We start from the raw sequence: 20,616 nt of genomic DNA, 5'->3' as shown, positions 1-20,616 counted from the left end.
TTTTAGAGAAGAATGATTTTCTTCAGTGTCTTCTAGCATCCCATCAGATCCTTTCTTCCCATGACACTCCTCCTTTTGTGATTTAAAGTGTTTAGGCATCTGTTAGTCTATTTTTTGTTTGTCTCTTTTGTTTTTGGAGTTGTTTCCGATAAAAAGAACAAAGATATCCTCACTCTGTCACTGTATAAATTATCTTATTTGATGTCCTATGTCAAATGCCCAATATACCTAACAGTGCTAACTCTAAGCCAGGCACTGCTTTAGCTACTGGTAGCAGAGTAGTAGGAAAAACAAACCAACAAACCAAAAAAACTGACACATATCCCTTATCCCTGCCCCTATGAACTAAGAATGGCTAATTAACATAAATACAGATATCATTTAATTACATGCTGTCTTCTGCTCGCCACGTATTTTACTTGGCTTGCATAAAATATAATTTCAGTAAACAAAAATTTACAAACACACGCATACAAAGACTAGTCTATCAAAAATACTGTAATAGCCTCCAAATTAATATACTGGGATCAAATTTCATCCCCCCAAAATCCAACTTTGAAATAATAGCCAGAAATACATTATCATACAACTCATTTCTCTGTTTAAAAATACATTTAAGTAATTTTGAAAATTGTGTTATTTCTTCTTGAGGGGAGAATCATAAAATAGGAGATAAATAGCAAATAAATAACTTTTAAAAAAGAAGAAGAAGAAATATAGAGGCATCTGGGTGGCTCAGTCAGTTACATGTCTGCCTTCAGCTCAGGTCATGATCTCAGGGTTTTGGGACTGAGTCTTGTGCCAGGCTTCTGCTTAGTGAGTCTCCTTTTCCGTCTTCCTCTGTCCCTCCCCTGTTCATGCTCTTTCTGTCTCAAAAAAATAAAATCATTAAAAAGAAGAAGACATATATTCAAGCATCCTGTATTTAAATAGTTATAATATGAATCTTCTAATTTTTTTCATACCAGATAGTCATGCACTCTGATTTGTCACCTGTAAAAGCTCCAGGATACAAAACCTAGTTCAGATTTCCTTATGATGACTTTACAAAGGTTTATTTGCCTGTTATTTTAATTTTCCTGCCAATTCAAGGGCTGGCTAGAACTCAGACTGTGTTGAACTACCTGGCTTCATCTAGAAATTCCCTTGTAGTTCTCTAAACTCGGTTTTGCTATTGCTTCTCATGGGGTCAAGCCTAACCCAAGCATATGGGATGCAAGTAAATGTCCTTAGTAATTCAACATTAGTGATTTTCCCCTGTCTTTTTTTTTTTTTTTTCCTTTCAGAGAACACTGGAGGTGATTTGTTTGTTTGCTTTTGTTTCTGAAACTATTACATCAGTAGTGATCTTAAAATTCAATTCCCTTTCTACTAAAATTTTAAAAAAAGGTAGAAGTGATTTTTGACAGAAAATGAAGCCATTTGGAAGTCTGCCCTTGAGAGTAGATGACAGAAAAATTTCCCCTAGAATGAACCTGAAATTTTTATATAAATTGACTTCAGGCATTTTTTTTTCTATTAACTTGCATTATCATGCAATAGCCTTGCATTATGCTAGGCTATTAAGAGGCTAATAATAATGTTAATGGGGTTTATTAATTTTTACATCATTTTAAAATTTTTATTTATATATTTTATTTTGTTTTTAAATAACTTTATTATTTTGAGTGCTTACAAAGTGTTTAATTATTGTGTTACATGCCATATAAATACTGACTCATTCATCCTCATAATCAAAATAATTAGCCTCATTTTAGAGATAAAAATGTCAAGGCTTAGAGGGAACAAATAACTTCCTCCTTGTAATATAGTTATAGTAACTAATGGCAGAACCAAAGTTCAAATCTGTGTCTGTCAAATGCCCAACCTAATAACTCCAGACTTCATCTTATATTACCTCTATTCTAGTTCCAGACAGTCTCATTCTGGAAACTAGGAAGAAATGTGAATCCCTGGGCCCATTTCCAGGGTTTCTGACAGGGTAGGCTGGGGATGGAGCAGAGAGATATGTGACCACCAGGTAATTCTCTTCTGAATCATTACTTTAGGAAATATCTTTACTAAAAGAAACACTATAATTTAAAAAGTTTCATATAGTTTCTACTAATGATTTCATTTTTCAACTAAATTTAAAATAGTCGTCAAAATATGAGAAGACAGAAAACAAAAAATTTCAAAAAATATTCCCAGGGGAAAAGTCAATATGGCGGAGAAGTAGCAGGCTGAGATGACATCAGGTAGCAGGAGATCAGCTAGATAGCTTATCAGATCATTGCAAACACCTACAAATTCAACAGGAGATAGAAGAGCAGAAGAGCAACAATTCTAGAAACAAAAAATCGACCACTTTCTGAAAGGCAGGACTGGCAGAGAAGTGAATCCAAAGCAACGAGAAAAAAGACTGCAGGGGGAAGGGCCGGCTCCCTGCAAACAGTGGAGCAATGGAGCACAAAATCAGGACTTTTAAAAGTCTGTTCTGCTGAGGGACGTCGCTCCAGAGGTTAAACCGGGGTGAGCCCATGCGGGGTCAGCGTGGCCACAGGTCCTGCAGGGTCACAGAAGGATTGGGGGTGTCTGAGTGTCACAGAGCTTGCAGGTATTAGAACAGGGAAGCCGGCTACAGAGACAGAGCCAAGGAGTGAGCTCTCAACTCACGGTTACCTTGAACCGGTAACAGGCTGGGTGAGCTTGGAGCACGGATGGAGGCCAGGGAGATGGTAGTGATTGAGCACTTTTTTCTGAGGGCACACTGAGGAGTGGGGCCCTGGAGCTCTCAGCTCCTCTGGTCCAGAGATTGGGAGGCCACCATTTTAATTCCTGTCCTCCAGAAATCTACAGAAAGCATTCAGGGAACAAAAGCTCCCGAAATTGAACTCGAGCATATTACTTAGACTGGCCCTTGGTAAGGGCAGTGCAATTCTGCCTAGGCAAAGATATCTGAGAATAACTACAATAGGCCCCTTCCCGAGAAAATCAGCAAGAAATTCAGCCAAGATCAAGTTCACTTACCAAGGAGAACAGCAGAATTCCAGAGGAGGAGAAAGCAAAGCATGGAATTCATGACTTTCACCCCATGATTGTTTAGTCTTGCAGTTAATTAATTTTTTTTTTATTATTTTTCTTCTGCTAATTTTTTTTTAACTTTTACCCTTTCCACTTTTAACGTTTTCTAACTAGTTTATCTTAACAATACCTTTCATTTAAAAAAATCTTCTTTGAACCTTCATTATTATAGTCATATTTTATCCTGCATTGTATTTAACTTTATTTTTTGGATACACATAGGGTTTTTTACTCTAAAAACAATTTGGTATATAACTTCTTTTAATAGATCAAATTATACCCTAAATCTAACGCAGGGCTTTGTTCTAGTCTCCAGCCTGAGCAAATTCTCTCCAATTCCTTTTTCTTTATTCTCCCAACCAACTTATCTTACCAATTCCTTTTTTAAAAATTAAAAAAAAAAAAATTTTCATCTTTATACTCATATTCCATCCCTTCATCATGTTTACCCTTATATATGTTTTTCATTCTTTAAAATTTTGGAGGTAGTTTCTTCTAAGAGACCAAAATACTCACAAAATTAAGTGGGTGACCATTTTCTAGTCACCAGTTTTATATATATATATATATATATATATATATATATTATATATTTTTTTAATTTTATTTAGTTTATTTCTTTCCTGAACTTCTTTTTTCTCCCTCTCTTTCCCCCACAATTTGGGGTCTCTTCCAATTTGGTTAAAGCACATTTTCCTGGGGGTCTTCACCACCCTTTTAGTATTTTATTCACTCCTTCATATATTCTAATCTGAATAAAATGACAAGGCAGAAAAACTCACCACAAACAAACAAAAAAACACCACAAAAAACAAGAGGCAGTACCAAAGGCTAGGGACCTAATCAATATGGACATTGGTAATATGTCATATCTAGAGTTCAGAATGACAATTCTCAAGGTGCTAGCCGGGCTCAAAAAAGGCATGGAAGATATTAGAGAAACCCTGTCTGGAGGAATAAAAGCCCTTTCTGAAAAAATAAAGGAAGCAAAATCTAACCAAGTTGAAATCAAAAAGGCTATTGATGAGGTGCAATAAAAAAAGATGGAGGCTCTTACTGCTAGGATAAGTGAGGCAGAAGAGATAATTAGTGATATAGAAGACCAAATGACAGAGAATAAAGAAGCTGAGCAAAAGAGAGACAAACAACTACTGGAACATGAAGGGAGAATTCGAGAGATAAGTGACACCATAAGACAAAACAACATTAGAATAATTGGGATTCCAGAAGAAGAAGAAAGAGAGAGGGGGAGCAGAAGGTATATTGGAGAGAATTATTGTAGAAAACTACCCTAATATGGCAAAGGGAACAAGCATCAAAATCCAGGAGGTGAAGAGAACCCCCCTCAAAATCAACAAGAATAGGTCAACACCCCATCATCTAATAGTAAAATTTACAAGTCTTAGCAACAAAGAGAAAATCCTGAAAGCAGGACAAGAAGCCCAGGACAAGAAGTCTGTAACATACAATGGTAAAAATACTAGATTGGCAGCAAATTTATCCACAGAGACCCGTCAGGCCAGAAAGAACTGGCACGATATATACAGAGTGCTAAACAAGAAAAACATGCAGCCAGGAATACTATATCCAGGTAGGCTATCATTGAAAATAGAAAGAGATAAAAAGCTTCCAGGACAAAGAAAAACTAAAAGAATTTGTAAACACCAAACCAGCTATAGAGGAAATATTGAAAGGGGTCCTCTAAGCAAAGAGAGACCCTAAAAGCAGTAGATCAGAAAGGAACAGCAACAATATACAGTAATAGTCATCTTACAGGCAATACAGTGGCATTAAATTCACATCTCTCAATAGTTACCCTGAATGTTAATGGGCTAAATGCCCCAATCAAAAGACACAGGGTATCAGAATGGATAAAGAAACAAAACCCATCAATATACTGCCTACAAGAAACTCATTTTAGACCCAAAGAAACCTCCAGATTTAAAGTGAGGGGGTGGAAAACAATGCACCATGCTAACGGACATCAAAAGAAAGCTGAGGTGGCAATCCTTATATCAGATCACTTAGATATTAAGCTGAAGACTATAGTAAGAGTTGCGGAGGGCACTATATCATACTCAAAGGGTCTGTCCAACAAGAAGCTCGAACAATTTTAAATATCTATGCCTCTAGCATGAGAGCAGCCAACTATATAAAACAATTAATAACAAAATCAATGAAACACATTGATAATAATACAGTAATAGTAGGGGACTTTAACACTCCCCTCACTGAAATGGACAGAACATTCAAACTAAAGATCAACAAGGAAATAGAGGCCTTAAATGACACACTGGACCAGATGGGCATCACAGACCTATTCAGAACATTCCATCCCAAAGCAACAGAATACACATTCTTCTCTAGTGCACATGGAACATTCTCCAGAATAGACCACATCCTGAGTCGTAAATCAGGTTTCAACCAGTATCAAAAGATGGGGATCATTCCCCGCATATATTCAGACCACAATGCTCTGAAGCTAGAACTCAGTCATAAGAGGAAATTTGCTAAGGACGCAAATACATGGAGACTAAACAGCATCCTTCTAAAGAGTGAACGGGTCAACCAGGAAATTAAAGAAGAATTGAAAAAAAATTCATCGAAACAAATGATAATGAAAGCACAACTGTTCAAAGTCTGTGGGACACAGCACAGGCAGTCCTGAGAGGAAAATATATAGCGACACAGGCCTTTCTCAAGACACAAGAAAGATCTCAAGTACACAACCTAACCCCACACCTAAAGGAGCTGGAGAAAGAACAACAAAGAAAGCCTAAACCCAGCAGGAGAAGAGAAATCATAAAGATCAGAGCAGAAATCAATGAAATAGAAACCAAAAAAACAATAGAACAAATCAACGAAACTAGGAGCTGGTTCTTTGAAAGAATTGATAAGATTGATAAACCCCTGGCCAGACTTATCAAAAAGAAAAGAGAAAAAACCCAAATAAATAAAATCATGAGTGAAAGAGGAGAGTTCACAACCAACACCAAAGAAATACAAACAATTATAAGAACATACTATGAGCAACTCTACGCCAACAAATTTGACAATCTTGAAGAAACGGATGTATTCCTAGAGACATATAAACTACCACAACTGAACCAGGAAGAAATAGAAAACCTGAACAGACACAACTGATAAGGAGATTGAAACAGTCATCAAGAATCTCCCAACAAACAAGAGCCCAGGGTCAGATGGATTCCCAGGGGAATTCTACCAAACATTTATAAAAATCTTTTTTTTTTTTTTTAAGATTTTTATTTGCTTATTTGGCACAGAGAGAAACCATAAGCAGGCAGAGAGGCAGGCAGAGAGAGAGGGAGAGGCAGAGTCCCCGCTGAGCAGGAAGCCCGATGCAGGGCTCAATCCCAGGACTCCGGGATCATGGCCTGAGCCGAAGGCAGAGGCTTTAACCCACTGAGCCACCCAGGTGCCCCTCTACCAAACATTTAAAGAAGAATTAATTCCTATTCTCCTGAAACTGTTCCAAAAAATAGAAATGGAAGGAAAACTTCCAAACTCATTTTATGAGGCCAGCATTACCTTGATCCCCAAAACAGACAAGGATACCATCAAAAAAGAGAATTACAGTCCAATATCCTTGATGAACACAGATGCAGAAATGTTCACCAAAATACTAGCCAGTAGGATCCAACAGTACATTAAAAGGATTATTCACCACGACCAAGTGGGATTTATTCCAGGGCTGCAAGGTTGGTTCAACATCTGCAAATCAATCAATGTGATACAATACATTAATAAAAGAAAGAACAAGAACCATATGATACTCTCAATAGATGCTGAAAAAGCATTTGACAAAGTACAGCATCCTTTCCTGATCAAAACTCTTCAAAGTGTAGGGATAGGGATAGAGGGTACATACCTTAATATCATCAAAGCCATCTATGAAAAATCCACAGCAAATATCATTCTCAATGGGAAAAAACTGAGAGCTTTTCCAGTAAGGTCAGGAACACGGCATAGATGTCCACTATCATCACTACTGCTATTCAACATGGTACTAGAAGTCCCAGCCTCAGCAATCAGACAACAAAAAGAAATTAAAGGCATCCAAATCGGCAAAGAAGTCAGACTCTCACTCTTTGCAGATGATATGATATTACATGTGGAAAACCCCAAAGACTCCACTCCAAATCTGCTAGAGCTTGTACAGGAATTCAGTAAAGTGTCAGGATATAAAATCAATGCAGAGGAATCAGTTGCATTTCTTTACACCAGCAACAAGACAGAAGAAAGAGAAATTAAGGAGTCAATCCCATTTACTATTACACCCAAAACCATAAGATGCCTAGGAATAAACCTAACCAAAGAGACAAAGAATCTGTACTCAGAAAACTATAAAGTACTCATGAAAGAAATTGAGGAAGACACAAAGAAATGGAAAAATGTTCCATACTCCTGGATTGGAAAAACAAATATTGTGAAAATGTCTATGCTACCTAAAGCAGTCTACACATTTAATGCAATCCCTAACAAAATCCCATCCGTTTTTTCCCAAAGAAATAGAACAAATAATCCTAAAATTTGTTTGGAACCAGAAAAGACCTCGAATAGCCAGAGGAATATTGAAAAAGAAAGCCAAAACTGGTGGCATCACAATTCCAGACTTCAAGCTCTATTACAAAGCTGTCATCATCAAGACAGTATGGTACTGGCACAAAAACCAGACACATAGATCGATGGAACAGAATAGAGAGCCCAGCAATAGACCCTCAACTCTATGGTCAACTAATCTTTGACAAAGCAGGAAAGAATGTCCAATGGAAAAAGGACATCCTCTTCAAAAAATGGTGTTGGGAAAATTGGAAAATTTCTGCACATGCAGAAAAATGAAACTGGACCATATCCTTATACCACACACAAAAATAGACTTAAAATGGATGAAGGACCTCAATGTGAGAAAGGAATCCATCAAAATCCTTGAGGAGAACATAGGCAACAACCTCTTCGAACTCAGCCGCAGCAACTTCTTCCTAGGAACATCGCCAAAGGCAAGGGAAGCAAGGACAAAAATGAACTATTGGGATTTCATCAAGATCAAAAGCTTTTGCACAGCAAAGGAAACAGTTAACAAAACCAAAAGACAACTGACAGAATGGGAGAAGGTATTTGCAAATGACATATCAGATAAACGGCTAGTGTCCAAAATCTATAAAGAGCTTAGCAAACTCAACACCCAAAGAACAAATAATCCAATCAAGAAATGGGCAGAGGACATGAACAGACATTTCTGCAAAGAAGACATTCAGATGGCCAACAGACACATGATAAAGTGCTCCACATCACTCAGCATCAGGGAGATACAAATCAAAACCACAATGAGATACCACCTCACACCAGTCAGAATGGCTAAACTTAACAAGTCAGGAAACAACAGATGCTGGCGAGGATGCAGAGAAAGGGGAACCCTCCTACACTGTTGGTAGGAATGCAAGCTGGTGCAACCACTCTGGAAAACAGCATGGAGATTCCTAAGAAAGTTGAAAATAGAACTACCCTATGACCCAGCAATGGCACTACTGGGTACTTACCCTAAAGATACAAACGTAGTGATCTGAAGGGGCATGTGCACCCAAATGTTTATAGCAGCAATGTCCACAGTAGCCAAATTATGGAAAGAACCTAGATGTCCATCAACTGATGAATGGATAAAGAAGATGTGGTTTGTATATATATATATATATATATATATATATATATATATATATATATACACACACACACACACACAATGGGATACTCTGCAGCCATCAAAAGAAATGAAATATTGCCTATTTGTGACAACATGGATGGAACTGAAGCGTATTATGCTTAGTGAAATAATTCAATTGGAGAAAAACAACTATCATATGATCTCCCTGATATGAGGAAGTGGAGATGCAACGTGGGGTTTTGGGGTATAGGAAAGGAAAAAATGAAACAAGATGGAATTGGGAGGGAGACAAACCATAAGAGACTCTTAATTTCACAAAACAAACTGAGGGTTGCAGGGGGGAGAGAGGAAGGGAGAGTGTAGTGGGGTTATGGACATTGGGTAAGATATGTGCTATGGCTATTCACAGACCTGTACCCCTTGGCTTAATAATACTTTATTTGTTAAAATAATAATAATAATAATACCCCTGGATTTAATAATACATTATTTGTTAAAATAATAATAATAACAACAACAACAAGAACTATAATGGAATTACATGGAAACCAATAATAATGAAAATGTTACTCTTTTAGCACTTCCGATTACTTCAGGGCAGTATTATGTTGAAGCTGCCCTATAGATGTCATGAGAGCTGATGCTTTGCCTCTTTTCTTATCCATGTTCAGTAACATCACTTTGTGACCTTAAAATTGTCCATGGTAGCAGTGTTTACCACCACAGAAATCATGAAGCACTACTGGTCATCGTCCCTCCAGTGGTTGTTAAGGATTGACATCTCTCATGACAAGGGATGACTGACCTTTAAAAAGACTTGAGACTCAGAGCTCTCTGTGTCCACACAGACTCTCTGAACACCATTTTCCTTTCATTGCCTTCAGTTTTGGAGTTATCTTTATACCAGAATGATGCTGGTTTTGCCTTTAAAGTAAAGAGGTTTATGAAGATTCAAAGTGTCCTTCTTTAGATATATTTATTTAAATCAGTCCAATAAGAAGAATGGCTCAGTTTTTTAAAAATGGTAATATGGATGGTATGTAAAGAAAACCAAATGAAGAAAGTGGTACTGGTAAATCTATTTTTGGAGGCACACTGCTTCGGACAGTTTTCCATTATTTATTACTATATAGCCAATGGGTCTTAGTTTCCAATCACAATTTCTACCCTGATAAACTAGCCTGGATGAGTAGGGCCAGGGTATCAAAGAAGTATACTTTCTTTCTCTCTCTCTTTATCTTTAATTTTGTCTTTGTCTTCCCCGAATGCTTTCTATGAAAGATAAAAGCTAAAATGAGGATTTCTCTTTTGCTGAGCCTGGCACTCTCTTGAATTGTCCTGTTCTAATGTTTTCAGTGATTCTGTAGTTTTCTATTTTAAATGTAAAAGTCTTTCCTTCTGGTTCTTTTGTTAGGTCTTGGATGTCTTCCCAGGGCTTATGTTGTGATTATTGGGGAAAGAATTGATGGTTTAGAGGGGGAGACAAGTAGAAAACTTTGTGGCTTCAGAGGCTTTATTTGTGGTTTGTTTTCTTACGTGTTTAAGAGGAAAGGGGAACAGATAGCATGGGGGCTGGAAGAGACCGTGGCAAGTATATTATCACTGTAATGTTGAATTTGATTTCCTCCTTTTGACCATTTTATTGATATCTAAGATACATAAACAAGACCAACCCTTCCCACAACTGAAACCAAGAGTTGATTTATATAGCACTATATAGTCTCTTGCTGACATCAGTAGTCAGAAAGAAATGTGCTCTTTAATTCCTTTTCTGACTGTCATTCTCTTCAAAGACAGTATTTCTGGAATGATATAAAGGTGAAAATGTAACAAGATGTGGAAAATAGTTTTAAAATTTGTCAATGTTCAATATTTGGAAGTCATGAATTAGTTATTTTTTTCTCCTGGCTGAGGAAGTTTTTCCTTCAGTGTTCAGACTCAGACAAGCCCAGGATGGAGACAAAATATTTTAGAAGATTTGAAATAGAGGATAAGATTAAACCATTATTTGAATGATTTTTTGAAAGCAGTAAGGTTTGCTCAAACATTTCATCTTGATTTCCATTTGCTCTTTATGTAAAAATAAACCTAGGTAGATTGAAGTTCAGTCACCACTCAGGCATAAGACATTTTACATTGTCTTTCAAATACAAATACTATTATAGTGACAATTACATATTTAGAAAATGTCCGTGTTGCCTTTGTTCTCATGTAGCAGACAGCTGCTGTGTGTATGAATGTGAATGTATGTGTATATATGCCTGCGTGTGTATAGTACAGCATTATAGCAACCATGTACTTTTCCATTATACCACCTTTTATGATCATCTGTCTTTAAACAGAACAATTTCTACTTCAAAATAAATATCTTGTTGGAGGTAGCTCTCTGGACTGGAGAACCTATGGGGGAGTCTCTAGAAAGACCTGTGCTGTGGTAAATCCTTCCATTGCATTTATTTACCAGCAAAATAAGATGCCAGACTCAGTGAGAGAAATATCTGTGCCTGTAGGAAAAGGAGGTTTACAGGTGATAGGAGGCAGGCCCAGGACTATGGGTGCAAGACTGTCATTTGGGGACAAGGATAACCATGAGTGAAGGAGACCAGGATTGCTGGGAAGAAGACCTCTTCTCCTTATGCAGCAGCCCCTTCATATGCTAACACAGCCAACACATGCATAGATAAAAACGTAATCGAAAGACCCAGAACTCTGTCAATAGCATAGCTGCAGGGACTTACAGCTGTATGAATGAATGAAAAAAATATATATACAATCAAAGTATTTTATAAATTAATGTGGAGAAGTTCTAAGTGGGCATAATTTTCAGACACCCAATATTTTTTGTAAAACATTATCGAAAAATTCATATGCTTGGATGAAAATGCTATTTAGGAAGAGGAGAATGGAAACGGAGCAAGAGGGAAGAAAAGAAGAGGAATTAACTTTGTTTCTAGGATCATAAAATATTACAACTAACTTCATGCATAATTACATATTGCTGAAAGAATATGAAGTCACAGGTTCCTCTTTTAATGGAACAGGACACTGAGACCTGGACTTGCCTAAGGTCACACAGTTCTTTATAGGCTTTAGACTGGAATCCAATTTACCCATATCCTTTCCCTGTGGACATTTTGCTATTTTTATGTACTAAAAATATGGGACCACAGCAAACAGTTATGTATTTACTTACTAAGACAGAAATTTACTTGATTTCACTGTATGAACATTTGCACAAATGAATATCATCAAGAACATATATTAAAAGCTGTGTGCACTCTGACACTTATTTTAATGTTTATAAAAATTCATACTTTATAAGATACTATAAGATAATGTTTATAAGAATTCAAAGGTCACAAATGTGACTTTTCTGCCCTTTACATTCCGGATATTGTAGCAAGTGTGGACTTGAAGGGGCATTTCCAAACTGTAAAGTTTGGGCCCATATTCTCCTTCTGCACATCTTGGAGAAGTGGACAGAAAAGTACTGAAGATGATGTGGGTCTGAACAGAGTCTCTCTGCAGCCACACACCACTTATTCATGTAATTTCCTTTTTCCTACGCTTAACTGTAACTCCCTTGGGACATGGTTTCTGACTGACCAACACTTTCAGGCAGGTTAGATGACCTTTCCCTGTTCTCACAGCTTCCTGTGCCTAAATCTGTACTGAACTAGACTCTGAATTCTTTGAGTATGCCCCAGTAACCACTATAGTTCCAGACACAAGGTGAAACTCAGGTAGTATTGATATAATCATTTTATCTAAACATTATCCCCCAGTGTAAAGCCTTCCCTTTCCCTGCTGTCTTTTTGTCTTTACCTTAGAGAAAGCTACTTGCACTTTCTAGCTTGATTGCCCTATATGTGTTCTTAAGTAAATGATACAATTTTAAGCTACTTGGGATCCCAATCTTTGTTTGAATAATTATGCTGAATATGTGTTTATGCCTGACCACCTGAAACAGAAAGCTCCAAGCTTACTGAGATTCAGGGTCTAGAGCCACAAAACCCTGTTTTGTTCTCCAGGATTAGCTGCTTATTCTGTCAGAGCTTTGGTTTCATGTGTAATAGGAAAATCCATTATTTCCCTGAGAGCATTGGGGTGAAATGTAATCTCACAAGTATTTTATTAATAGCAGTTAAGATATATTAAGCTGTTACTGTGCCAGTCACTGTGTTAGCTTCTTTCCATGCATTATCTCATTTGATCCTTATAACAGCTCATATTCCCAAGTTACAAAGAACCATGATCCAAACTGGATCATTTTGAATCTCTGGTCTCATGCTCCTAAACTAACAGCTAATACTGTTTGCCATCAAGTGAGATAAAATAAGTATTTTGAAATATAGCAATATAACTTACAAATATGAGGCTGTGATAATGCAGATACTTCATGTTGCTGAAATAGGTGTATAGCTGAATCTTTAATTAAGCAAGACAAGTGCTAACATGGGAAAATCCAAATATATATTGTGCCCATGGAAGAAGGAGGAAAAGTGGCCCAGAGACCTATATGAAGGGGATGGGGTAAGGAGGTGTGCTTGACTAACAGAGTTAGAATTACATCCTTTGCTACTTCCCTGGTTTTACTTCAGGGGGTTTTCTCAACCTAGAATTCCCACTTCAAACTCCCATTCTTCCATTCTCCCTACACTCACTGTTGGGGCCGATTCCACTGATTCCATGTTAAAACCTGTTAAAGCCCTAAGGCCTGCCTGGGCCTGCTTAGCCAGAGTGACCCCACGTTGACTAGGTAGCCATTTTGTTGTTTCATAAACATCTCAGCAGTTACTGATATCGGTTCCGGGTAACTGTTGCTAAAACACACACCTAAAAAAGGCCAGAAAGGTAGGAGACATCCTATTAGCCAAAGCCACATATGTAGAGGTCTGTGGCTGTGCTCTATAAAACTAGCCTGTAAGACCAGGGGGTGGTTGCTCTCTTCAGAGGCGGCCCTGGCCAGTCAGTCTGACTTCTAATGCTTGGCTTAGAATAAAGCTTTGCGTAACTTTCACTTTGTCTCAGTCTCGTTCCTTTGATAACGGACCCCATCCCTCACCTCCCGCTATCTTCTCTTCCTTGGTAGAAATCTTCTGCTCCTTTGAGGTTTGGCCCAAGAACCACCTCCTCCTGATTTATCCTTGGGTTTCTGAATTACTGTCTTACAAATTCATCATTTTTTCTCTGTTCTTGCAACCCCTTTGCTGTAACTCTATTTTAGGGTGTCTTAGTTTGGCATTCTTGATGTTTTAAACTAGATGATTCTTTGTTTTTGAAGACTGCTGTGCATTCTAAGATGTTTAGCAGCATCTCTGTCCTCTTCTTTGGATGCAGGAGCACTTCCTTTCCCAGTAGTGACAATCACAAATGACTCAGACATTGTCAAACATCCCCTAGGGAACAAAATCATCTCTATTTGAAAGTTAATGGCCTTCTGACCATTATAACCTAGTTTCTGAAGGGAATTCCAAATGTGAGTACATTGTTTCACTTTTCACTTTGGAAAATATTCTATAATTAAGTGTTTGTTGGATTTTATGAGCATTGTAGTCATCTTGGGGTCATATTAAAACCTAAGTCACTTGTGCCCTCCTGCTTTTCCTCATGTTTCTGATTTAGTTAGTCTGTGTTGGGTCCCAAGACACTGCCTTTCTAACCCATTTCTTAAAATGTCAAGTGATGTGTATGCTGCTTTTCTGGGGACCACATTTTGAGAATCATTGTCAATACCACTGCTCAGCACTTCTGCTTCAGCTTTTCCTGGTCAGATTCCCCGTAAGCAGGACAGTACTTTCTTTGTTGTTTCTCCCTGCCCCAACCCTGTGCTTTGCACACAGTAAGCCTACATTGAATTGAACAAATAAATCAATGAATCTGAAAGTACTTTGCCAAAGATTAAAAGGATTTACAGAGAAAACGTGTCATTAATAAGGTAATGGGATATGCAGGAATTTGGGGTCAGGTAAGACAGTTCTGTTTCCAGAAGTGTTTTGACAGAGTGCTAAATGAAATGCCTCCAGTGAATTTGAATTCATTGTGAGTCAGACAAAGGATGGCTGTAAATTATTCTGTTGTCATGGCATATCAAGGAAGTTGATGGATAAAGGGACATGCTAATGAGACTGTAAGTGACAATGCGAAATGAAATCAATGGTCTCTGGGAGACTTCTTTTGAACAGAATAGGGAAAGCATCTATTCTCATCATTGCCAATTATCAGGATCACTAAGCTTTTTAGGAGATGCATTAACTTGCAAAGATCCTGTTCTTCTGGACCATATCTGCCCAGATTTGGGGAGAAAAAGTAATGAAAGATCATTTTGGGGGGTGTAAAAAGGGAGAAGAATTATTACTCATGGTAGATTTCACTTTTATGCATTCTATAGCCATGCTTATATTTTCCAAATACATGCACACCTACTACCTTCTGCAATTCCCATATGACTCTTTGAAGGTAAGTGAGACAAGTATTTTTTCCCTATGCTTAGAAAGAGAAACTGAGTCACAGAAAATTTACTGAGGTACAGAAACTCTTCTAAGTGAAAAAGGGAAACAGAGGTATAGAATCTTTAATTAAGGGCAAAAGTAAATTTTTAAATGAAATGCTATGTTTAAAATAGGGCTAAGGTGAGAAAATTATTATCTTGAATCTTAGAAATCTAGAGGCTACACTGTGAACATTGAGTGCATCTGCATTTTTCAGTTAAATCTCTTGTTCCTTCTTTCATTTGTTCCTGCTTTCTTATCCTCAGGAATGTCCCTGTTTAAAGCATGGAATCCTCTTGCACAATTTTTAGGAGAAGACTTTACTCTTCAGGATTTTGCTCACATGTCACCTCTTCCAAGAGGCATTACCAAGTACTCTCTTTGAAGTTATGCTGATTTCATTTATAGAGCTCATCACAGTCTGATAGTGGCTTGTGGAAATCTTTCTCTGTCTCTCCTTGGTCTTCTCTCACTGGAATGTAAAACCCTTAAAGGTAGAAGCATCCTTTGGCTTATCCATCCTTATATTAAAAGCACTTTAGCACAATGCTTCAAAATAACAGACACTTGGTGCATATTTGTTTACTGAATGGATTCATCTTTCTCTAATTGAGTTCCTGCGATGGGACATGTGTCAATAATAATATTAAATGCAGCTGAGTTGTTGTCTCAAAGAAACAAATCATTGGGGTGCCTGGGTTGCTCAGTTATTTAAGTGCCTGCCTTTTGCTCATGTCATGATCCCAGAGTTCTGGGATGAAACCCCATGTCATCAGGCTCTCTGCTTCGTGGGGGTCCCTGCTTCTTCCTCTGCCTGCCATTCCCCCTTCTTGTGCATGCGTTCTTTCGCCCTCTCTCTCTGTCAAATAAATAAATGAATTAATCTTAAAAAAAGAAAGAAAAAGAAAGAAAGATGCTAATCCTTGATGCCTTGAAATCATTCTAAGCGGGGCCAATCTCTGTTTCCCCCTTGTCACACATTATTAGTCTTTTATTGATCTTGTGTTAATAATCTTGCAGCAGCTAAAAGATGCCAATGATCAATAGATCATTTAATTTAATAAGAAACAATAGAGCATAATTATTAACAGATGGGGTGTTAGATCCAGATTTCCTGATTTTGACATTTATTACCTGTGTGGCTTTGGGCTAGTTACTTAACCTTACTGAGGCTCAGCTTCCTCACCTGAAATACAGATAATATTCATCTTTTTTTCTAAAGACTTAATAAGTTAGTATGTATAGAGTGCTTAAAGTAGTGTCTCATCTACACCAAGTACATTATTAATGTAAGTTGTTTTTATTATTATATATAGCCACAAATCCGAGTGCCACTCAAAATCAGAGTCCATATAGATTAAGTTACTGCAGTTCAGGAGATAACCCCCAAAATCCATGATCACCATTGAGAAATATTAAGGGATTCAGGACAAGGCTATCTTAGACATACACATGTTAAACTAATATACTTTGCCTTACTTTACCCTCCAAACCATTTAGATTACAGATGGAGAACATATTTAAATTTCCAAGGAAAACAGAAGGAACTTAAGAAAAATTAATAGCTCTCATAAGATTTCACTTAATAAAGCATTAAAGCCACCTGTGATAATCTGTGCTGAAAAGGGTGATGTATGGTTCCACACATTCTCAGCATGCTTTCATTTAAAGGGACTTAGATTGTTTCCACCCAGCTCCAAGAGCAAAAGGAGGAATAAATAAAGAGAAGGACTACATTTCAAACAGGGGTTATGGGTGTATCATAAGTACTGCCTTAGCAGCAATAGCTTTTGGCTCAAAGGATTACACTAGAATCACAAGAATCACAACTGAATGGAGATGAAATCAAGTTAAAAACTCAGCTGAGCAGAAAGCAAAAAGATTGGTCAGTATAAACACTAATAACCCCATACAAGGCAGAAATGATTGCATATAAACAATCCCTTTTAAAAACAATAGCAAAAATTTTTTTACATTACTTTATTTTGTTAATGCGTTTCTGTTGTGTGAAAGTGTCTGACATCTCTAACTAAAAATTAAGGGTCTTGGACGAAGATATCAGCAATAATAATTTAAATTATACAATGTAATAACATTGCATTCGAGATGTATATGTTCAAGATAACCAGAAAATGAGTTTTTTAATTTTAATATTGCATATAAAATATGTGTCTTTAGTTAAATGCTCCCAAAACTTTTTCCAGATTGTTAAAGAAGTCATCATGCTAAAACTTGAGCTATTTAATCTCATTTATTTTCTCTTTATACAGCAACCACTAGCTGTTCCCACTTTCTCATTTCCAGACCTTTCACAACTATTGCCAAAAAACATATCCATTTGACTGCTCCATTGTAATTTTGCTACTTCTTTTATTATACTGTTCAATCTTACTCTTACTCCTGTAGAATTCAGACTGTTAATCTGTGATTTTTAGGTAGTCTGCTAACCTACATTATTTTTTCAGCTTTATATCTAGACTTCACTATCTACTCATTGACTCCTAAATGTCATCTTGCTCACTGAAAGTCCCCTACTGTCACTTCTGCTATGATTTAATCTATAAGTATCCTAATTAATGGCTTTTTTAATTTCCTTGTTTATTCTTCAAAGACAGAATTCCCAAATTATAAGTTCTTGGCATGAGGATATATCAGAGACCTAGTGATAACAGCAATGACAACAAAGAGTCACAAAGTATTAAGGCATTCATTATAAGGGAGTATGATCCTGATTCTATTAAAGTAAAAGATGTAATTTGTGCATAGAAGAACACTAAAGGTCTAGAACAACCCATTCACTGATTGACTCTTACAACTGAGATTTTAGAGAAATTTCAACTTGTATGTATTTTATTTCTATACTTTTCTTAACGGTCAATATACACTATTTTTATTATCAGAAAAAAAATAAAGACTTGCTTTCCTATTGACAAAACAAAGAAACATAACTATTTTACTGAAAGAAAGGAGATACCTGTGAGATATGCTTGATGGGTTTAATGGTGATAAATGTTTAGTACTAATTATGTGTAAGTCATAAGAATGGAAAGAAATGAAAGATGAGCTTCAAACCTTAAAGTGCTTCATATTAACCTATACAATGTAATAAATGATTCAAAAGTCATAACATTCTATTTATTATTTAATCAAAAAATATTGAAGTCCTTTTTAATCAGTGTCAGGAACTCCTCTTGCATGGAGATGTCTTTAAACTATCAAATCCTGGTATTTTTATGACTAGCATTTCAGTGGAGGAAACAGGCTACCAGCAAATGAACACCTGCCTGGCAGCAGTAATTGTGAAGAAATACAATGCAGGCTAAGAGGAGAGAGAGTGACAGAGCAATGACATTTTGGATAGGATGTTAAGGAGAGATTTCTCTGAGGAAGAAAGATTTTAGCAGAGACAGGTGTGAGGTGGCTCTCTCAGAAGATAGCAAAAGAAAGTACTAGTGCAAAGGCCCTGAGGCAGAACATGTGAACAGCATTTGAAGTAACTCAAGAACCATTATGGCTGCAGTTTGAAATCAAGAGGCAATGTGATGGGTAATGAAATCAAAGACATGGAGTGAGGTGTGAGACAAATCAATAGGACCTTACAGGTCAAAGTAAGGATTTTGAATTTTGTAACAGCTTTTATAAGAAACAAAGGAAAGGAGGGAAATGGAGTGATATAAAGAATATCCTGTAAAGAATAGTGTGGAAGTCAAAAAGGAGGAAAGAGGACTTCTTTGTTGAGAGATGATAGTTTAGGCTGGTAGCTGGCAAACTACAGCTCATGACCAAATCTATTTCTTGACTGCATTTGCTGATTAGTCTGAGAGCTAAGAGTAGTTTCCACATTTTTTTTAGATGTGATAATATATTTTTATTTTTTTTTAAAGATTTTATTTACTTATTTGACAGACAGAGATCACAAGTAGGCAGAGAGGCAGGCAGAGATAGAGGGGGAAGCAGGCTCCCTGCTGAGCAGAGAGCCCAATGCGGGGCTCAATCCCAGGACCCAGGGATCATGACCTAAGCCAAAGGCAGAGGCTTTAACCCACTGAGCCACCCAGGCACCCCTTTAATTTTTTTAAAATATATAATATATTTTTATCCCCAGGGGTACAGGTCTGTGAATCGCCAGGTTTACATACTTCACAGCACTCACCATAGCACATACCCTCCCCAATGTCCATAACCCCACCCCTCTCTCCCAAACCCCCTCCCCCCAGCAACCCTCAGTTTGTTTTGTGAGATTAAGAGTCACTTATGATTTGTCTTCCTCCCAATCCCATCTTGTTTCATTTATTCTTCCCCTACCCCCTTAACCCCCCCATGTTGCATCTCTACTTTCTCATATTAGGGAGATCATATGATAGTTGTCTTTCTCCAATTGACTTATTTCCCTAAGCATGATACCCTCTAGTTCCATCCACGTCGTTGCAAATGGCAAGATTTCATTTCTTTTGATGGCTGCATAGTATTCCATTGTGTATATATATCACATCTTCTTTATCCATTCATCTGTTGATGGATATCTAGGTTCTTTCCATGGTTTGGCTATTGTAGACATTGCTGCTATAAACATTCAGATGCACGTGCCCCTTCAGATCACTACATTTGTATCTTTAGGGTAAGTACCCAGTAGTGCTATTGCTGGGTCATAGGGCAGTTCTATTTTCAACTTTTTGAGGAACATCCATGCTGTTTTCCAGAGTGGTTGCACCAGCTTGTATTCCCACCAAAAGTGCAGGAGGGTTCCCCTTTCTCCGCATCCTCACCAGCATCTGTCATTTCCTGACTTGTTAATTTTAGCCATTCTGACTGTGTGAGGTGATATCTCATTGTGGTTTTGATTTGTATTTCCCTGATGCCGAGTGATATGGAGCACTTTTTCATGTGTCTGTTGGCCATCTGGATGTCTTCTTTGCAGAAATGTCTGTTCATGTCTTCTGCCCATTTCTTGATTGGACTATTTGTTCTTTGGGTGTTGAGCTTGCTAAGCTCTTTATAGATTTTGGATACTAGCCCTTTATCTGATATGTCGTTTGCATATATCTTCTCCCATTCTGTCAGTTGTCTTTTGGTTTTGTTAACTGTTTCCTTTGCTGTGCAAAAGCTTTTGATCTTAATAAAATCCCAATAGTTCATTTTTGCCCTTGCTTCCCTTGCCTTTGGCGATATTCCTAGGAAGATGTTGCTGCAGCTGAGGTCAAAGAGGTTGTTGCCTGTGTTCTCCCCAAGGATTTTAATGGATTCATTTCACACATTGAGGTCCTTCATCCATTTTGAGTCTATTTTCGTGTGTGGTGTAAGGAAATGGTCCAATTTCATTTTTCTGCATATGGCTGTCTAATTTTCCCAACACCATTTATTGAAGAGGCTGTCTTTTTTCCA

The sequence above is a fragment of the Mustela nivalis genome (assembly GCF_964662115.1).
Source record: "Mustela nivalis genome assembly, chromosome: 1".
Classification (NCBI taxonomy): Eukaryota; Metazoa; Chordata; class Mammalia; order Carnivora; family Mustelidae; genus Mustela; species Mustela nivalis.
The sequence above is the reverse complement of the archived record's forward strand: the minus strand, read 5'-3'. Positions refer to the sequence as shown.